Source organism: Pimephales promelas, chromosome 16 (genome assembly GCF_988280905.1).
Source record: "Pimephales promelas chromosome 16, fPimPro1.hap1.1, whole genome shotgun sequence".
Lineage (NCBI taxonomy): Eukaryota > Metazoa > Chordata > Actinopteri > Cypriniformes > Leuciscidae > Pimephales > Pimephales promelas.
This window is the reverse complement of record NC_142784.1, coordinates 14,915,607-14,937,611: the sequence shown is the minus strand read 5'-3', so window position 1 is coordinate 14,937,611 and position 22,005 is coordinate 14,915,607. Positions and strand designations below refer to the sequence as shown.

The 22,005-nt window shown below is 40.0% G+C and overlaps 1 protein-coding gene across 8 annotated transcripts in view; it reads right to left on the bottom strand.

The window, feature by feature from the left end:
- Positions 1-22,005, bottom strand: part of nphs1 (NPHS1 adhesion molecule, nephrin) — a 185,646-nt gene that overhangs the window by 146,059 nt on the left and 17,582 nt on the right. For 6 of the 8 annotated variants that reach the window (XM_089121041.1, XM_089121039.1, XM_089121045.1 and 3 more), the window contains 2 exons: positions 21,679-21,785; positions 18,637-18,673 (listed from right to left, as the gene is read on the bottom strand). The gene's annotated coding sequence lies outside the window, so the exon portion shown is untranslated. Of the gene's footprint in view, positions 1-6,010; positions 6,152-18,636; positions 18,674-21,678; positions 21,786-22,005 lie in introns of those variants that run through there. The other 2 variants (XM_089121043.1, XM_039670795.2) reach the window with 2 other exon arrangements.

The window sequence follows — 22,005 nt, the reverse complement described above, 5'->3', positions numbered from 1 at the left end:
AAAACTAAAATACTGAAAAGTAGAGTTTAACTTTTCTTTAAATTTTTCTTTTGTTCTGCGAGTGAGAGAGAAAGAGAGCGAAGCAGCCCCTCCCTTCAGAATTGCCCTGTACCTTCACACACGCACATCCATTGGAGAAGGAGAGAGGCAGGGAGCCCCACACACACATACATACACAGACAGCCTGCAGCTCTGAGCACATACACAGACGCATCACATAGGCTGCAGTTTCTGAACATAGACGCACACACATACATACATACATAGCCCCTCCCGTATAATGCATACACACATATAGGCACACATACATCCCTGCTGTTCTGAGCAGAGACTTTTAACACTTCGAAAATGGCAGCAAGTGTCTGTACCAGCAGCACAATAGCTGAATGGTATCTTGAAAAGAAGAAGAACAAGAAACTAACTAAACTTTTGAAAAAAGGACTGGACATTAAAGCATCTATGAATGAGCAGTTAAGCTGGTTCGAGTCCCAAAAAGACAAGATAAAGTCAAAAGCATTTCCAATTTTAGCAGCTAACTGGATCGTGAAACAAGGTGGAATTTGTTGCGATTGAAATGGTCCCGTTCCGCTTGTTGAAGCAATGAATCCTCAAATTGAAGCATATCACAAATTAAACAAAATCATGTCCATCACATGTCCAGAGAAGGAAAACACAACCAGTGATGATTTATTTGATCCAGATTGGACAAATATAATAACTGAAGCTGAAAGGAAATATTCACAAGCACCAGTGAGATCCGCGACAACAATAACGCCTCCACCTTACAAACCAATTTATCCACCTTTGCCTGAACAATACACAAGTTCATCTAAACCTCTGACGCAGCCTCAAGCTTCAAGATCAAACGGAGGTCCAGTTGACAAAATGTATATTGCATCTGCACAAGCAGCTCCAATAATAACGAGATCTAAATCAGCCCAGCCAAGCAGAGACATGATGAGATGTACACCGGCTCATAATTATGGATCTGACTGGGGTGACGAGACAAGGGATGACGACATGACCACAGTTGACAAGATTGGTCCTGAATTTTCTTCACCTGTGATTAAAAGGGAAGAGTCACAACCTGAGATGATGACCGAAGAAAGACCGTTTACTCCAGGAGAACGACAAGCCATTCTCTCAGCTTTGCCTCCTCTGAAGAGACAAGATCCAAACACAGAGTTTTGGCGAGAATTAGACTCTCTGGTTGAAGCACATCAAATGACACTAAAAGACATTCACACCATTGTGAAAGCTAAAATCCCAAGAGACCGATGGGAACGCTTGCCAGCAGTGATAACATCAGCCCAATGGGTAGACTTTGGGGTTGATGGCCAGGGAAGGCACCTGGGTCTTTGGCAAACATTAGACAAATTCCGAAAAGAAATCCAAGAAATCTTGGGAAGTGGTAAAATTCCATTCACATCAGTGACATTGATTAAGCAAAAGGATGATGAATCTCCAGATGAATATGCTCTGCGTAAGTGGAACACTTATGAGAGATGGGCTCTCTGTGCTAAGAAACAACCTGACAGAGATGATGTACAATTCACTGACACACTTTTGGATGGCTTTAGCTCTAAATACCAACAAGCCTGATCACTTGGAGTCAATCCAGGCGAAACATTTGACCAAATTATGCAATGGGCTGGTCGTCTAGAGATGGCTATGAGATCAAACCTGGAAGAAGGAAACAAGCCACGCCAAAGAGGAGTGGCGACAGTTCAATACAACATGGACATAGAGAGGTGGTTGAAGATTTGCAACAACTGTGGAAAGCATGGACACTTAAGAAAAGACTGTTGGGCTAAAGGAGGTGGAGCAGAAGGTCAAGGTCCATCTTTTAAACAAGTCATTGTGAAAAACCATGATGAAACTTCTCAAGGGAGGACGTGGACTGAAGCACAAGTTCGTCAGCTCATTGAGGGAATTATGTGTAACTGATTACTGGAACAGCAATGGTTCTAATTCCTGATGTTATGCCACCTGCAGAAACAGGAGGAGACTCTACTTTGTTTTAAGAGAAATTAAGATGTTATTTCACAATGCTGGACAAAATTACCAAAGACAATAATAGAAAGTGAATTCAACAGCAATGGGATGAAAACACACCACTACTGACATTACACATTCCTGAGTTAGGCAGTTTTGTTATAGTCAAGCATGTTGTAAAGGGAAGGGTGTAGGAACAGATAGATGGTATCATTGGTCACAAGTTAAACCTTGCTTAGTGAATAACAAAATGATGATGGCCTATGGTTTAAGATTGAGCAAATCTAAGAATTATTTTTTTTAAATACTGGGAAAAGTGATGATTAATTGTTTTTCTGTTTCCATTTCAGGAATCAAGTTCATTGACATTAATTAGAGATGGTTGTAAGTTATTCTTGATAAAAGACATTGATAAAACCGAAATGGGAAATACGGTGTGAGATAGGAGATTTTATGTTCTACACTACTTACAAAACACAACCTCACAAACACTGAACACCCGCTTACTGATTTACAACCCCAAGGGATAGGACCCTTTAACATCAACGTTTATTTTTGTTTATTACTTTAAGCACGGAACTGGGGGATTTAATTAATTAACGAGTTAATTAATTAATGAGTCCAGGCACGGGCAGAAGACTTTTTTAGTTTTTCTTTTCTTAGATGATTGGGGTTCATTTTAAATGCTTACACATAGATGTTAAATGACACATAGCATACGGGGACATAACATGGGTTGGGTTTGTGTTTGTTATTTGTTTTCTTTTCTTTTTCCATTCTTCTGTTATTTTATGTCTATGTCTTGGTCTACTATTTCTCCTTGCCACTATCACTTCAATAGGCTGGCCACCTGGGGATGATGGTGTGGAACTGACTGTCGTAGTTCCAGAGGAGGGACTGAAGATTCAAAATCTTATCATTTAATGTTGTTTTTAGTGCTATTGTTGTTTTTTATTAATATTCATAATATGTATCTGTTTTATTACATGTATACACACATTATCATTTGTAATCTTTGCATTTTGTGATTATAATGTTTTGAAGATGTGGGAGAGAGAGAGACTTTAGGATAAGTTAAACTGTATGAGTGAATGTATGTTGGAGTGAGACTGAAAGTTTATGCAATGTATAGTTCCATTGGGATTGGATATACATTCCATTGTTAATGGGAACCACATGTTCTTGTGGTAAGGTATGTGTTACTATGGTGATGCAGTTTTTTTCTTGGTCAGTGGTATAAAGACTGAGACCCTTTGTTTGAAAAGTAGGATAAGATGATAACGATGCAGAATGAAGACCTCTGTTTCTCTTCCTCCTATGTCTTATAAATATTATAAATAAATTCAAGAGATCTCTTGGCAAAATCACTGATGTCTCTTTTCATGGGGAAAGCAAAATAAGTTTTTTTTAGATCTACAATATAAGGTGAGACATTTAGAGGTTTGTTCGCTGTTATTATTACGGCCTTTGATGTTCCATTACAATCATGTTTGCCTTCGTCTATTAAATAATGTCAAATAATTTAACTTGTGAAACATCATGGACATAACATTTCAAGTTCCACATTCGTAAAGGGATAGTTTATGTGAAGGTACCTTTTAACTTTGTGATGTTCGAATTCTGGGTATGACTTATGTTGCTAACTGGATTCAATATTTGTAACTCCTAAATACTTGTAACTACTTTGTGTGTGCAAGTGGTGCCAGAAACAGCAACATCATGTGTTTGGTTCCCAGTTAATTAATATGACTGCGCTGATAAAAATTCAGGTGACATAAACCTCTTAGTTCCAAAAAAAGGTGTAATATACATGCGTGACAAAAATCCGTGGACATTCATGTCTCTGTGCCAGAGAGAACCAGCCCAAACTTTGAGCTCCTGCTTCAACAACTTCAACAACTTTTCATGATCTAATCAATTCTCTTGATACCTAAGAAAAAACAAGTTCCACAACTTGCCATTATTTTTTTAGATAGCAAGAATTCCACTTTCAAATAATGAAATTATATATATATATACAGTATATATAAAATCTCACAATTAAATTTTATCACCTGTCATCAGATATGCATGACTCAATACATTGCTTAAAATATATACTACTATTCAACAGTTTGGGGTCAAAAATATGGACCAAAGCTCATATCCCGATATATTTAGGCTGAATATCGATATACATCTCGATATTGCTTTCCGCAAAGTGAGAGCAAATGTTCAAAGTCAAAGCCAAACATGACGTCACAAGTAGTCTACTTTTATTGACACTGGCTATTTCAGTGAACAGGTGCAAAATCACAGTAATAGATTATGAACAGGTTTCTTCACCTGGTTCATAATTAAATGCTCAGCTGTTCAAATAACAATCATGCTGCATAACAACAGGAGTACATGTGGTGGCAGTGACATTCCCATGGGCCACGCCCCTTGCCCAAGGTGTTTAAACCTCGCCTAAGTATTATAATATGAAAGGCTCCAATTCAGAGCAGCAAATCAATTATGCGCATTCCGTGTGCAAAATGATGCACTTAAAGCAATGAAGTCACAGTGTGCAGCGCTTCACATTTAAAAGTTTAAGCACAAAGCGAAGAGATATTTGAGGCTTAGTATATCTATGCAACAGTTTATTGAGCCTTTTCTTTTAACCATTTTAAATTTCAGTACAGTGTGCATGAAGAACAACTAATAGCTCTCTACTCCAGTGCTGTAATCTAACTCTAATAGTGGGAACACTGATCTTTAAGAGTGTCGTCCTGTTACGTGCGCTGTTTGAATGCCGAATGGAGAATGACTGAGGAGATATGAGTTTCCATTAACTTCAACGATTTAAATATTAATTTTTACCTCACATTATGCAAATCGAATTACTTTATAAGTCTTGGAATATAGTGCACGAAAACTTTATGGTGCTTTACAATATTTTTATGCCTTTAGTGTGGCTTAACAAAAACACAATAGTGCCCACAATATCGTTATTGCCGAAGTGTTACCCGGGTTACACGAGCACTTCCGGTTCCATCATCCCGAAGTCAATGGTTTTTTGCATGGGGTTTTGGTTAAATGGCTGAAATAAGCATTTAAGTGAACACAAGCTCAAGACACTTTCACGTTTTATTCTACAAATAAAAAAAAAATAATAATAAAAAAAAAAAAACATCTGAAATACCCATAGGCGTAATTTGCGGGTGGGACATGTCCCCACCGCTTTTTACCAGGGTTGATATTGTCCCCACCAATTTTGAAACATCTCTTGGCTGAAATGTGTTATTTTTCAAATCAAAGTTGACTTTGCGATTAGTGGCGCAGATACAGTGTTTTCTTGTGGCTCGTTCTGCAGCGCACAGTCTTTAGTTACAAGGACGCACGCTTTAATCCATTGTGGAGACTCTATATTCATTCTGGTGAAATCGCAATCTGAAATTCTTGATCACTGCTTGATATACAACCACTGATAAACAATCGGTTTTAATTAGGAAAAAAAAAAAAAAAAAACTTCCGAGTTAAGATTAAAACTCAGAACCTAAAAGTTCTGCCACCGTTAAAGTGTGTTGTTGTCAGATCTATATTTCTTCACAAGAAAATTCTCACCACCAACACAAATTAGATCTCATTAAATTACAAATTAAACACAATGTACTATTTAAATCGATTGATGGACATTGGTATGTTATTGTACATAGGTGTACATCTGATTTATGATTTAGCATTGTATTAGCTAAGGAATGGGGAATAGGTTGATAACCCTAAAACAGAAAGCACTTTACACTATACTCTAAAGTACAGAAACACTATACTTTACACAAACAATGCATGACACAGCAACAAAGCATGGCTTTGAATAAAGTAAACATTTAAACATTATCATTTTTTAATCTAGCACTTTAAGCAATTACTTCAACTGGCACATTATCTGCAGTCAAGAAATATTTAAAATAACATGAGTCACCACTCATACCAGTATTAAACATGGAATTAAGCACCGAATGCAACATGATAAATCATTCCAAACTTTACATACCAGTTGCTTCTTTAGAGTTGAACAAGGAGTTGTTTTTTTTCTCTTGTTTGTAAGTTGAGGAATCAAGCAAAAGCTAACTCAAAATATGTTATACCCATGCTTATCTCCCATGTGTGCAGGTAAAAGCAGTCCCTCCAGAAATGCTGGCTCAATTGTTTGTTCCACTCATGTGTTTGGATTATCTGCCCTCTTCAGGCCTGGAGCTCTTTAAAAGGAAAAGCTGCCATTGTGCTCATGTTTTTTTGTGTGTCTTGTGTGTTTATGGGGTGATGGTGGCGAGTGGATAAGACACATGCCTTAGGTGTGAGAGACCTGGGTTCGAATACACTGCAAGACACCAATGTGTCCCTGAGCAAGACACTTAAGTTGCTCCAGAGGCGTGCAAACTCTGACATATAGCAATTGTAAGTCGCTTTGGATAAAAGTGTAATCTAAATGAATAAATGTAAATGTTCTGGTCTTTGACATAACAGTTCCCACTTGACCGCATGGTTCTTGAACCCAAGGAGGTCACTTGAACCTCTGTGTTGGAGTAGGTTCGATTTAGGTTGTCAGGTTTTTTTCCTTCTTCAACAGGAAGTAAAACAATGATGTGTCTGAAATCCCTATGAAGAACTGTAGTAGGTATTTTGGTTGAGAGTTTCTTTGACTTCTCTCGAGCAGACTTTACAGCTGGGACTGGGTAGCTGGGAAAAGTTCTGACATGCAAATCTCAGTGTCAATGCTGACACTGATGACTCTGCCAAGTCTGAACTGACCCCTCCAAGCATTTTGGTCAGCAAGCCAGACAACATCTCCAACAGCCACATTTCTATGAGTTGTGTGCCATTGTGCCACTGGTCAACTTCGGTTTGGATAGCTCTCAATCTTCTGTATGGGTAGTTTTCAAAATCAAAGCATTCAAGATCTCCTCTAGGTCCAGTCCGTCTAAGTAGAAGGGAATTCCGGCTGATGTATTCTACGCAGTCCTCCCGGCTTTGAGTTCTGGCATCTATGGGCCTCTTCTTGGCAAGGTTAGAAGCTGAGTAGAGAAATGTTTGAAACTCACCCCATAAGAAGCGTCCTTCTCCTCCCAGATTATGCAAAGCCCGCTTCACAGCGCGAACAGCTGCTTCTGCAGCTCCATTCCTGTAAGGGGAGTCTCCTGAGTGGATTTTCCAGCTCCATTCAGTCCCATGCTTGGAATCTTCATTTTCAAGCTCAGATTTACTCAGGTGATACATGAAGAGCTAGAGTTCTTTGAGGGCAGGTCTGGCACCAACAAAGTTCTTTCCAGGATCTAACCACAGTTTCTTTGGGTGCCCTCTCAGTGCTGTGAATCTTTGGTAAGCCAGTAGGAAGCCTTCAGTCGACTGGTCACTGACAAAATCTGTGTGTACAACTCTGGATGCCATGCAGCTGAAGACAATTCCCCACACCTTGAGCTTGGTTTTCTTTTTTCACCTTGTCCTTGACTTCATACGGTCCAAATAAGCCCACTGTTGTGTTCTCAAATGGTCTTGCTGGTGATATCCGCTCGGGTGGAAGGTCACTCGTGATCTGTTGACACTTAACGGCCCTGGCCTTTCTGCACACCACACTGTTATTAACTCTCTTTTTAGCTAGCTTCCGGCCTTATATCACCCAGGCTGTCTTCCTCATCCAGAGGAGTGTACCTGCTATTTCTTCATGGTTTGCATCGTGGGCCTCTTGAGCTAAGAGATTGGATATCCATGTAGAATTCATGCATATCATATGGTAGAATTGGTACGGCAGTCTTGTCCTCATCAAAGATCTGGAACCTTCCTCCATAAACTCAGAGCCCAGTCTCTTCCTCTCTGCAAACAGCTAGTCTGTTGGTAAGAGGTGTCTTGAAAGGTTATACCTTCTTGAGCTGGAACAGGTCTCTTAGTACATCTTCACACTCCCCAACAGTTAGTACAGCTTGTTTGGCTCTGGACCTCCAGTTTGTTGAAAGAGCTTCCTCCCACTTTGGATTATCTGAGGATGAATTCTTGGTCAACACTTTCCATCTCGTTGTAGCTCTCCAAAACCCAAGCAATGACCTGGATCAGCCTGGTCAGGCTACTGAATTTCCTGATGTCAATCAATTTGGTTAGCGAAGAGCCGGAAGGATTTTTTCGGATCTGAGTCTTAGGTTCTTTTGGGTTATTTTGCTGTGCATCAGTCTTGTTTCTCTTGGCCTACATTCAAGTCAGTGCTGCTGAGAAGGCTTTCCTTTCTTTTCAAAGTTTTACTTCTGCCCACTCCATTTCAAGCATAAGTGTATAAGTTGTTATTATTATTATTGTATATCTTTTCTGTTGTTACACGCTTTGCTTGAAATAAATAAGTAAATAAAGTTTGTTTGCGCCTTCCTTTGCATAGGCGGTTACTTCTTTTGCTGACTTATGTGGCCACTCTTCCACAGGTTGCCACAGGAACACTGGTCCATCCTGCCACATGGAATCTTCCTGCAGATCCTCTGGGGCTGCTCCTCTTGTTATGCAACAGCGCTGTTCAGGCCTCCCGTGATCCACCACTAGTCTCTGACGGATGTGGTTTTCTGGATTTCTCCAACTCTATTTGCGAAGAAAGTTTGATATCCATAGCTGTCTCTGGATTGCTCCGAAGTCATGCTGCATAGACAGCAATGCAGTTTGGTTTGAGGTCATTCATGCTGACCCCGTTAAACTTCTGGCTGCTGTTCCATACCAGAGGGAGTGCAGGTTAATGGTATTTCACTAAGTGGCTGACATACCATGGCCCTTACCATGGCCCTTTTCAGCTGGGAATGATCTCTTTGGTGAGTTTCTTTGCTGCTCTTCTCTCCACCATCTCAAGGACTTAAGCTGTGTATGCTATTTTCACTCTTTTTGAGTTGTTTTTCTGTTCTCTAGATGGTGGCTTCCACCCCACTCTTGTTGTTGGGAAGAGAACTTGGATCTTGAATACAGAGGTATTTTGTGTCACAGTTAGTTTCATCACTGAGAGTATCTGCTTTGATGTACTGTAGGTGAGGCCTTTCCGTATGATCTCCAGCTCTCTTTTCTCATTCAGAGTCATTTCTTTGGCTTCTATATGATTTTTGCCACACCGGCATCCTTCACACTTTGGTTCGCAAGCTACTTCAATGCTGTCCCATTTCCATAAACCCAAGAACTCTTTATGAGCAACTGTGGCTTTGGTTTCAGCTGCGAACAGCGCAGTTATCTCTTGATACTTGACAGCGGTTGCTCTCATGGATCGAGCAAAGTGTGTTTCAGACCTGTGTGTGCCTATATCCACTTCTTATAAACAGATCTGGATGTGCTCCACTAGAAGTCTTCCCTAGAGGGCCTTCCCATAAGACAAGGTCTCCAATCACCTTCACTTTTGCAGAGCAAGTCTTCCTTCACGGTGGCTTATCAGTAGCTCAATTCTCTCTGGTCTCCTCAGATCGCCTAGATTGACTTCTGTGAAGAACTTCTGGAGTTGCTCAGGTTTGATGGCTCTGTGGATGTTGGCAATTTCCTTCAAACTATAGCAGATAAGCTCATGAGTGCTTTCCGTGCCTATGGGTGTTTTAACCCTCACTCTAAGGAGATATCATGTGGTACTAAGCTTCATGGCCATTCCTCCGATTCCATGAACGATTAAAGTGATGTTTTCACTTTGAAGATTTAATCTTCTGGCAGCTCTGGGTGATGCAGTTTGCCAAGTCGATCAGGGTTCCAATTTATTGTCCTGCATTGGCACTTACCTCGAGCAGCATTAGAATAACTGGCAATTCTTCTACTGCACTTGACTCAGTCACTCCAAGCTAATTCTTTTTAATACAGTTTGTTTTCCCAGTGATGTTGGTGAACGCTGCCATCTCTGGGCAGGAGCTTAGATACCAATTCCTCCTGCTCCTCTGTAAGCTTATGGCTTCTTACATTGGATTGTCTTCTGTCTGAATCACTCCTCTTCAAATCTATCCTGCAGGCAAAGACAAAAATGATGGTATTTTTTACAGTCTATGTTTCTGAACAGGTAAGTATCTTTGCATTCATCATCTTCTCCATGACAGACCAAAACACCTCTTGCAGGACCCCAACTTTTCTACAGCATCCAACTTTTCCACAGGCTTCAGTTCTTTGAAACACTTGCAAAAGATGATCTTTTCTCTATGCTTTTCATCTCTACGCATATCTTCTTTCCATACAAGCATACTTCTTTTATGGCTTTTTACTCACTCCCAGCGGATCTAATTTTTCAAGAATTTCTTCCTATGTTTTCAGGAATTTAAGAAGGTTCTCAAAGTGATTGTCCGGCGTGACATTATTCCTTGGGTTAACCATGAAGACAAGCCAATTTCACTTAATGTTATCAGGTAACTTGTATTCTATGGATTTGATCACTAGAGGGTTGTTGATGGCTCCTGCATTTCCAAACTCTGTGAGGTCATCCTTCTCTATTATTTGGATCATATCGATAACTTTCCTAACTTTTTGCTCTTAAAGCAGAAATTTTCCCCAGATCAGACTCGTTCCCATATTGGAACCCTGAACAGAGAAATGGAGTTCTCTGCATATTCTCTCATCAACACTGTCAAGGAGTAGGATCTTATTTACTTAGACTGAGTCTGTCGGTTCCCCCTACTTTTGTAGACTCTTCCAGTCTCTTCTCCATCGATGGAAATTCCTTTTATACCAACTGGACCTGGGTAAACAGGTTAGTTTTATTCTCAGTGTTGGCTGTGGTACTGGTATCTGCACCAGTCTCCCTCTATCTTTATCCTCTTCTGCCATTATTTGCGCTGTGAGAAATTCTGCCCTCATAGCTTCAAGGTTCTTGCTGAATGGTTTCAGATCATTCACTCTTACCCCTTTTCCACCAAAAAAGAACTGGTTCGGAACTGGTGCTGGTTCACAGTTGGTTCGGAGTTGGTTCAACTTGTGAACCCGTTCAGAACCTGTTTGTTCTTCCACTGACTAGAGAGGACAGGGAACGACGTTGTTACGTCACATGTGTACGTCGCCATACGTCTTAGCTAGAAACGCTTGCAAGAACAACATTACTTTGGGATTTTCTCTAACTCGTGTACCATAAAGGCTTTAAAAACAATTGAAATATGTAAGCCTTTTAATCTTTTCATTTGATATGTAATCTTTTCTTATTAGTTATGTACCCCTGTCTTTTGTCTAGTTTTCTTTCCATTATTTGTTCTATATTGTGACTGTTTTCTTCTTTGCTTATAATGTTTTCAATAATAAAAAAAATAGAAACGCTTGCACCAACTTCAAGAATAACAATTACAAAGGCGGACTCCATCGTGTTTCTGCAAATGTTTCTCCTGGCTTTGCGATCCTTTATTATGGTCAGAAAATTTTTTTAGAACACATCTAAACCCGCCCCAGCCCCCGATGTAAGCATGACGTGGTAAAAGAACGGTTCTAGTCCAGCAAAGAGTTGGTGCCGCTTTGGAACCAGTTTTCCCGGCCGAAAACAGGTTCTTTGGCTGTCGAAACACAAAGAACTGGTTCGCTCGCAGGCACCAGCTCCGAACCGGCTCTCAAAATGCTTTGGTGGAAAAGGGGCTTCTGCCTTACAGCCTTTCTTTATCTGCTACTGTAATCCACATCTCCACGCTGCTAGGGTTGTGACCGTATCTTGGACTTGTGCCTTCGCACCAACCCACCGTAACTCGTAGCCATCTCTATTTACAGCGGTAACAGGTATTTGAGCAATTCCATCAAAGGCCGTCTCGGCTTCTTTGATTGCAGACTTCACCTCATTTTTCCCGTATTTAGGCCATAGGTTGGACTGGATCATCTCCCTGACCTCATCCAACTGTACTTCGCATTCTTGGAATGTCTTCTCAAGTTCTGTCTGCAGCTGCTTCCTCAGGCCAGCTTCTTCACCCTCATTGATTTCAGCGTCAATATCTGCCAGTCAGCCCTGTATTCATCGTTTGTCTCACTAACCTTCCTCACCTCCGATGTGAGCTTCTTGAACTCCTCTCCTAGTTCACTCTTAGTCATGTGTTGGGCACCTCTACTATGGAAGTTTTCTTGCTTTGTAAAAGCCCTCTTAGCCAAAGTTCTTTCTTGCTTCAGCTCCTTCTCTGTTTTCCCAAGAGCTTCCTTTGTCATTTTGAGATGTAAGCCAATCCTCCTCTTTCCAATGACATCTTTCTTGACTTCAGGCCGTTAATCCTTTTGTCTTCACTGCCACGCTGGTTATCAACTATCAAGTTGTCTAGGTGTTATAATAACTTCAGCTCTGCCCAAACTTGAAAACGCCTTGCTCAACATACGTATGAAGGATACAAAGGGACAACTCAATTCCTTTTTAATTCTTTATTTTTCTTCCAGAAGGTTTTGATGCCATTGGTTGAATATGTTGAAACAGTTGAATTTTTGATTAGAGTAGTTGAAATGAATTGAATGACAAGTCATTGAATGAATGAATGATTTAGGGACTAAGGAATGGGAAATAGGTTGATAACCTTAAAACAGAAAATAGACATGCATTACTTTACACAATAAACAATGCATCACACAGCAACAAAGCATGGCTTTGAATAAAGTAAATGTTTAAACATTTACAATGTAATCTAGCAATTTAAGCAATTACTTCAACTGCAACATTATGTGCAGTCAGGAAATATTTGCAATAAAATAAGTCACCACATACCAGTATTGAACATGGAATTAAGTACTAAATGCAACATAATAAATTATTCCAAACAGTACATACCAGTTTCTTCTTTAGGGTTGAACAATGACCTGTTTTTTTCTCTTGTTTGTAGGTTGAGGAATCAAGCAAAAGCTAACTCCAAATATTTTATACCCATGCTTATCTGCCAGGTGTGCAGGTTAGGAGTCCCTCCAGAAATGCTGGCTCAATTGTTAGTTCCACTCGTGTGTTTGAATTATCTGCCCTCTTCAGGCCTGTTCTTTAAAGGAAAAACTGCCATTGTGCTCAGGTTCTTTGTGTGTTCTGTTATTTGACGCAACGCTTAGTGATGGTGATGTTGAATTTGTGGGGCCGTGGTGTAGTTTGTTTATAGCCTACCTTTAGATTTTTACTTTTGGGCAATTGCATTTAGGCTTCAAAATTCATAAAAGTTGAGTACATCTGTGATAACGTGTCATTGTCAAAAACTTTTTTTTTGATCGCAGAGCTTGTTTTTTTGTGATAATTCAAAAGAAAAATCCTATTGGGACAACAAAGCGACATCATACCTCCACAATGTCTTGGTCAACAAAGCTTCTTCTAGCCGCCTAACGTTTAGTTAACTATTAGGGGGCAGCCCTAATTTTGATTTTTTTTTTTTTTTTTAAGTGTTTTATATTTGAATATATAGTGTAAAGCTGGTTTGATTCTTAAACCCTCATTTGGACCTTGAACCTATTGGTGCCCAGTGAAATCCATTATATGGAGAAAATCCTGGAATGTTTTCATCAAAAACCTTAAATTCTTTCCGACTGAAGTAAGAAAGACATGGGCATTTTGGATGACATGGGGTTGGTTGAGTAAATTATAAGCAAGAGTTTTTTTGTTTTTGTTTTTAAGTGAACCTCTTTAATCTAAAACATATTGAAATAAGCATCACTAACCTTGAAAGAAGGAAGGTACATTTTTAAAGTCCCTGTAAAGTCAAAATTAAGTATGTGTTCTGAGTTTGTCACACCACAGAAAAATGTGTTATTAGCCACCCAGCCAAATTTGAATGATAAAAAGCCGGCAAGTACATAAAATAAGCTATCACTGTGGTGAATGCTAGATTTGTCAATATTTCTAATAAATATTTGACATATTGTTTTTGTATCTGACAGGGTTGACCCATATTGAACAATAGGCGAGGAAAAACACATTCTGTGGGTAGAAAAAACAAAACAGAAGCGGAAGATTTCAAATAAAATATTCCTAAAGACTCTCTTATTATTGACTAAAGAGTTCTTGATGACTGCAGTGTCAGATGATCCTTCAGACCCCTTTTATAACATACCTACTTTCACTTCTGGTGATTTTTTATTTTAATGAGGCGATGAGAAACACATATTCTGTGAGAAAACAGAAGCAGCAGAAGATGCACCTAGACATTAATTCCGCTCCAGTTTTTGCAGGCTGTTTTGTGAGAATCACAGTGCATGATTTCAAATAAAATATTCCTAAAGACTCTCTCTTTAATGATTGCAGAGTTCCTGACAACTGCAGGTGTTCTCTTCTCAGTCTAGGTAGGTGAGAGCCATTAGTTTAGCTCCGAATTTCACCTCTCCCGCTTTGAAAGTACTTAAAAAGCAGCTGAGCGTTCTCTCTGCGCACATACAGCTGCCTCGCCAAAGCTCCAGAGTGCCGTTAAGGGGCTTTCCCCAAAGGCTCTCTCAAAATCTCTTTTCAACCAGCCTCTCTTGCTTCCTTTAAGTCACCATCACGCCGTTCTCTTCCTCTCTCTCGGTGCGAGTGTCCATGGAGAGCGCGGCTGGATGACGGGCCCACCCTCCACCTGCACCGACTCAAATCACAGAGTCGTGGGCTCACGGCCCCCCTGAGGAGAGCCTTGGGAAAGAAAGTGTCTCTAACAGATGGAATCTATTGTCTAGAGAGAGAGTGGAATAAAAGGAGAGGGTGGTGGAACTCAAGGGTGCAAATGTGAAAAGAGAAGGGGGTGGCGGTGGAGGTGTTAACACTTCAGGGTGGCGGGTGGGCTCCAGTTAACTTGGATGGTTGCCTTGCTTGGTTTTTAATGAACCTTTGAGCCATTGAACTTAATGAGGCGTAGTCTCTTAGCCAAAACCCATCCACACAGACAAACACAGGCTCAAACCTGACTTCAACACCACACTCGCTACCAGAGTGGAATTATGGAGGTCGGGGTTGGACCGTGTCGCTATTCTGTTCTGTCCGCCTTTGTTTTTTTTTATTGTATTTTCCATTGACTTTTGACATTGTCACTTTGGCTTTAAAAGACTTAATATTCAATCATACTGGATTATCAATTTTACTGCACTGATGCTATTGGATGAGAAGAAAAACTTGAAATGAATCGAGCTGGATGATGACACATCTTCTGTAGAGCTGCTTTTATAGCCGAATCGACTTTGTTTCATACGTAACAAATTTTGATACACCATGACTATTATTGAACTGAATCAACACTGAACTGACTTGAGCTGAATGATGATGAAACTGTCTTTGCAAAGTTGTTTTAGAGCAGAATTAGAATTTTCTCAAATTTGATGTTTAAGTTTTAATCAATTATTTTCTTGTTTACTACTGCATAAAGCACTATTTAAATAATCAGTTTTAAAAAAAGTAATTTTAGTACATCAGTTTTCTTTTCAAGTAACAGACAAAAAACATTTGGTTACACTTTATTCGGCAACACTTTATTTTACAGTGTCAGATTATATATAATGGTCAAAACATATAACATTATAGTAAATCAGGCATAATTACATGCAACTAACCCTCATCCAAAACCCTAAACCTACTCAAACTCTACAGTAAGTTACATGTACATGTCGTTAATTAATATAACTCAGCACTTAAATACATAACTACACTGTAACAATGACACCTTACAATAAAGTGTAACCCTTTATTTTAATGGTTCCCTGTTACAGTGTAATTATATGTACTGAGTAATAATTAATTGCATGTATACTTACTATTGGGTTATAGCCTGGATACCAGCCCGAATTCCACCCACAACATTTTTTGGTCAAGAAGTTCGGTCTGGACTCGATCCATTGAGGAGTAATTATGATCAGTCAAAAAATGATCGGGCCAATCAAATTGCCAGGGCGGGCTTTATACGATGATGGACAGATGATCTGCAGGGAAAAATCATCACGTTATCAAAGAGCGCTTAACTGGTTTCCCTCAAAGATGACTGCAGCTGGAGAATTGAGATGTATAGATTCCGCTGCCGCGTCTGTTGTAATATGCATTAACAGCGCATTAATTTTAATAGACAAACAGAAAACTGCAATCAAGGCATTTGTCGATCGGAAAGATATTTTTGCCGCCCTTCCTACAAGATTCGGCAAAAGTGTAACTTATCAGCTGGCTTCGATCGCTAAGAAGATGGGACGCAATGAAAAGCCTGTGGTCGTTGGGGCTTCTCCTTTGGTTGCACTCATGGAGGATCAAGTAAAAGAAGCAACACTCGTTATTTTACTTCTAAAATAAGTAAGTTATGTAGTTGACAACTGTATGCAAAGTAGTTGACCCACTGCATTGCTCTGATTGGTTGTAGGTCTACCGACTATCCAATTGAGTGCAGTTTTTTTCTGGTTCGGTTAAGACACGCCTCATAATGAAAGCCCTACGGAGCAGTATCAGACTCACATTCTGACTAGAATATGAGTATGAAGCAGTTAGACTAATTGGGTTAGGATTTTGTTTGAATTGGGTTTTATTTAGGGTTGGTTGCATGTAGTTACGCCTAATTATAGTTATTATACATTCAAATAAAGTGTTGCCATGATTTATTTGAATGATTTTAGTTTTAGTAAACTATAATAACCCATCAACACACACACAAACGCAAACCTGACGTCAACACCACACTCGCTACTCGTCTAGAGAGGAATCATGGAGGTCAAGGTTGGACCATATCACCATTCGGTTTGTCTTTATTAGCACAAGAGGAGGCGTTCAAGAGCTCTGGCTTTCATCATTTTCTATTCCCCCTCTTTCCATGACTGTTGTGTGGCACAAAAAGAAGATCAGCACCTAGACCTGTTGCCTTTCAGTCCCTTGATGCATTCTTAGCACACATACTCAAGTACACACACACATTCTGAGCGCTGATTGCAGTTTTACTGTCCCTGGTGCAAGCGAGGACCTCATTATATACCAACACAAACCAGGACAGACACAAAAAAAGAGGTGTGGGTGTGCATGTGTGGTGCTCTATTAAACTGACAAAGCTTCTAATTAACCAGACCTTTTGTGTATCGTCTGTTGAAGCCGTATAAACCAGCATGCCTCAATACGGAAAGGAATTTGAGAGTGGAATGCACAAATCTGAACGGGCCATGACAAGAATGTCCCACTTCAAAGAAACTCCTTCAAACAGCTTTTTTTTTTATGACCTCACAATACTTAGAGAAAACAAGGAGCCAATGAAATGGCATTGCAACTATATAAACACACAGATGCATGCTGATGAGCTCATTGATGTGATTCACTATCTGCACTTTTGAGTGTTAGCCGGAAAATGGGAATTTGTGTCGATGGATGACAAACAGACAGACAGACAGGTAAGACAGAGAGATAGACAGATATAGAGACAGAGAGACATGTAGACGGATAGATAAACAGAATGGGTGATTGGCCTTTTTTAATTAGAAAGGATGAAAGAAAAACATGGAGTCATGATCCCATTAGAGGGAGAAATAAATAGGGGGAGGATGGGAGGTTGTGTACGTTTTTTACAAGTAAAGAGTTTGAACTCTCCTGCCTGAGCGAGACATTCATTATGACTCTCATTACAGTAAACACACAGTTTATTATAAAATAACACGTTTAAGCTCGGCATACCAAGACGAGCACGCCATACACAAATCAGAACATGCAAACATGCTGCAGTATCGCATAATCCGATGATAACAACAGATGCAGCAATTTTCTTTTCAATTAAGTTCAATGTCCTTAAACAATCATCTGTACTTTATTTACACATATTTGTGCCAGCATATGTCAACACATTTGATATGACAACAAATACAGACACACAAACCCAACTTTTCCACATTCTTGTATTTATTTCAGTGAGAACTGAAGAAGAGTTTAAATTTGAATTTAATTGGCCACACATAACAGGAAGTTGAACTGGAATTTGAATGTCAACAACGATGTTGTTGAATGTGAACAAATTTCTATAGGTGGAATTTCAAACTCTTTCAATTAAAAATTACACTCGAATTTCTCAATGCATTCCTAAATGGTGCAAAACCCTACTGCTAACCCAACAAAACTATGTAAAGATGTTTACATAGTTGCTATATGCGATTGCTGTGGTATTCTAAGTGGTTACTGGTTCAACCACACATCTGTTTGATACAAGTCTGTGTGATACTCTGGATTCTAACTATGGCTCAGGTCTATCCTTCAAATGTTTACTTGTATTTTTATTGGCCACCAGGTAGAAATTGAACGTTAAATTGCTCAGGAATAGCAATATTTCCTATCGTTTGAGGTGCTATTCCAATAGCAGAGATGGGACATAATGTTGCTAAGAATGAGCAACAATGATAATGAGGATGCTAGCTTAAGACCAATTAATTAAAGAGATAGCCTATTTATCCTCAGAATTGGTCTTTCTAACTCGCAATTGCAAGTTTACATCTTGCAATTCAGACTTTTCTTTTCATAATTGCAAGTTTAAGTATTTCTGACTAGTTTTATCGCAATTCTTCTTCTGATTGGGAAATAAGCTTCCATACATTTCAGCCAAGCAAGTGATTATGTATGTTATATAATTGTTCTGAACATAAGCAGCAGACGGACTGAATGAAAATGTGAATTTACTCCTTGTTAGCATGTTTACCACTGTGCAGAAAGCAGTGGTGCACTTATAAACACTACATTGTTAGTGGCCTATCCATTTCAATGTCAGAATTGTGAATTTCGCTAAAAGGCAACAATTTTTCCAGGTATGTACTCACCCTCATGTCATTCCAAACCTGCGTGACTTTCTTTCTTCTGTGAACAAAAAAAGACAACACTGGGGTCTTAACATCATTGGAGCTCATTGCATGAACTGCAAGAAAATGTAGTAAATGACAATGTTATTATAATTTTTTTAAACTCTAAAATTCTCTATATGCTAAGATATCTCCACAGGGAGATTCTGTCAGGTTTAGATGTTCCCCAGGGGACAATTTTGTCCCCACTAGGATTACAAAACCTGCCCACATAAGCACATATGTACTTAGCATCGGTAAGACACAAACCACAAACCTCATGTAATGATTTATGGTTAGCCAGACTCTCTTTTTCTGTCTTTCTGTATGCACTCTCAGCAAAGCTGTACCTACTTCCACTTGCTCTTATTTAAATGCCCTTGATTGCTTTATTTCATTTGTAATAGTTGAGTGTGATAAGCCACTGTGTGTGCGTAAAGAAGAGTGTGCCTGTGTGTGATAGATGGAATACTGCAAGCTCAGAGTTGCCTGGTCGACATTCCTCCACAACCCTAAGACTAATTGATTGGGGTGTCAGTGTGTGTGTGTGTGTTTGAGCGAAAGTTCATGTGTGTGAGGGTGAATGTCTGCCAGATGGCTGAGGGATTGCAGTTCAATTAGTGTGAATGGGCATGAGCCTAGCAATTTTGTGCTTGAGAGTGTGTGCATGCACCGCAGTGATTTTAAAACCTTAAACTCGCTCTAAAAGACAGGACTTTTGTGCTATTATGGCTTATTGCACAAAAGATTTGTTAAAAAAAATGATTGCACGACTGCTTATTGAACACATCAGTTACTCAAACTATTCTCATCTTGCCACAATAAACAAGTGTATTTGCAATTGATGTCTGTCGTGATAGCGTCATTACAAAGATTTCTTTGAGGAATAATCTCACTGGATCACTGTAACCATGGAGATCATAAGGGAATGATGCCAGTTATGTTCTCATCTACCGCTAACAAAAGAAGTTAACTACACCATATGTTAACCTCCAAATCTCAAGGGTTAAATTGGGAAGTCATTTAAAACCACTCTCCAGCCTTCAATGAAAAGATGATATGGATGGTTCATGTAATTATTTTAATTGTCCACAATTAGCACTCCCTCTCCCTAAAGGGCGGTTTTACTTGTTTTGGGCGTGGGTGGGGGGTGGGTTGGGGGGGGGGGGATCTCACCTAGGTTATTCGAAATGCAGCCTCTGACTGATTCCTGTATGTTGGTTTGTTTTGAATATTGTTTTCTTGATATGTCATGTTGTTCCTGATTAGTGATTTTATCATTGCACTCTGACCTAATGTTTGATGAAATACCATTCCTTCAGTGTGTAATCCAGCAACATCACATCAGCTATCCATGCCATACCTCTCAGCACGGATCTCTTTGTTAAAGCACATTTTACCTGTCTCTCTCTCTCCCTGTCAGTGTCATTATGTGCCATTATAGGTTAGCCATCTGTGGTGCTACTATGAGCCACAAAGACCTGCAGGACTCGGTGTGTATGTTTGGGGCGGGTGGAAAGGGATCCACATGCTCCATTGTTCCCGAGCGCTCAAAAGCATGAGCCTTCCCCTACAGCCTTAATGGAACAGACTGGATAATATTTAACTAATGATTCTCTCCCGGTTCCTTTCACCCTCCCTGCCTCTTTGCTCTGTTCCCATAGCCATTTCCAAAGTTAATGACACAAAAATGGTGACAGAAAGAGGAGCTGATAGAGAGGAGAAAAACTGAATGAGGAAATAATTGAGGGAGTAGGGAAAGAAAAAAAAAATGAGAATTGAGAATCAGGTGCATTGAGAGAAACTTGACAGACAAAGGAGCAAACTAAATTTGAACTTCAAAATTATTTTTTTCCCACCCAGAATGTATTTATATACAATTTAGATCAATTACTTTTTATCATTACTTGCATAGAATTCACCTCATTATCATAGACATCATTAACATTGTTCAAGTATCAACATTGCTGGGCAAAGTGTTGTCAAAATGGCCACAACAGATTCTTACACAGCACTACAGAAGCAAGGGATGAAGGAGGGGTGGGAGGAATGTAACAGCACAGCAGAGTGATAAAACTATGGCAGTTCAAATATGTATCTTGGTCATGCCAATATAGCTAATTGAATCTGAAATTGAATTTAGCTAGAGGGATAGACGAAGAAAAAGGGGGAGAGACTGACAGAGAGGGAGGGATACACACATGTGGGGAGTTGAGTACTGGTAGTTGTGCCCCTGCCATGGATTAAAGTCACAAGTGCTCTGAGGCAAATGTAGTATTAGTCACTTTAATAATTAATCATCCTCTGAGCATGTTTTTTTTTGAGCCATGCAGTGACCCATTTATTATTCCCCTCCACTAACAAAAATAAAGCAAAGGATGTGGGGTTTAGCTTAAAAACTAGCTAAAATTAACAAGAGTGGAGAGTTTGCTATTCAGGGTCTGCTGGGTCAAACAAACTCATCTATTATCTAAATTCCCAGGGTAAATAATAGGGAATTCCTGTCTTTTCACACCAATTTGGCTTTTAGGGGAGCCACATAGGGGAATAAAAGAGAATAGAAGAAGCTACGATGGGCTCCCAGAGGTCTGCAGGATGCCATCATGGAGAAATATGGGGCCCATATGCAATGTGTCCCCGGTGAAAAGAGATATCCCGCCGTGCTCCTCCTGGCTTTGATGCTTACCACCACAAAAGCAGATGGTTCTAGCCCTCGACACTCTCTGCTCCTGTCCCCCACCTTTCCCGCACCGTTAAGACAATCCCATCCACCACTATTAGCCCCCTGCCTGCTTTGGCTCTCTATTCGCCTGCAGCTTCAGGATTCTTTCAGGCCACTGCCCAGAACCCAGGGGGCTGCCGGGGCAAAGCAACCTAGTCAAGCATTCACCATCACTGGCTGGCTTTGAATGGAAGTCAACTGAGTGAAAAAGACATGGTTTTAGAGGACAGAGCGGAAAAGTGAGGAGCAAAAAAAAAAGCAGGTGAGGAGAGATCGATGAAGGTTTTTTTCCCCTCCAATACCTCATTCAATCCTCGCAGGTTACAAAGCAGCAGCAACTGCAGGCGGTGTGGAATTTTCCGGATGCTTCTTCCGATCGTCAAAGGCCAGCAGTCGGGGAACCTTCATGCTAAACGAGATCAAAGATGGAGACACCCCAGTGAAGCTTTTTGCACTGTTTTTCTATTTTAGTCCCAGTCTCTCTTAAGCAGTTCTGCAATCAACGCAATAAAGAAAATCTGCAAATGACCTCCGAAAACCTCATCATTATTAATACCTCAGCTTGATCTCCCAGGCTCTCATTGGCACAAGCCAATTAACTGCTGCTCTCCAAGGCCGGGATCAAGTTC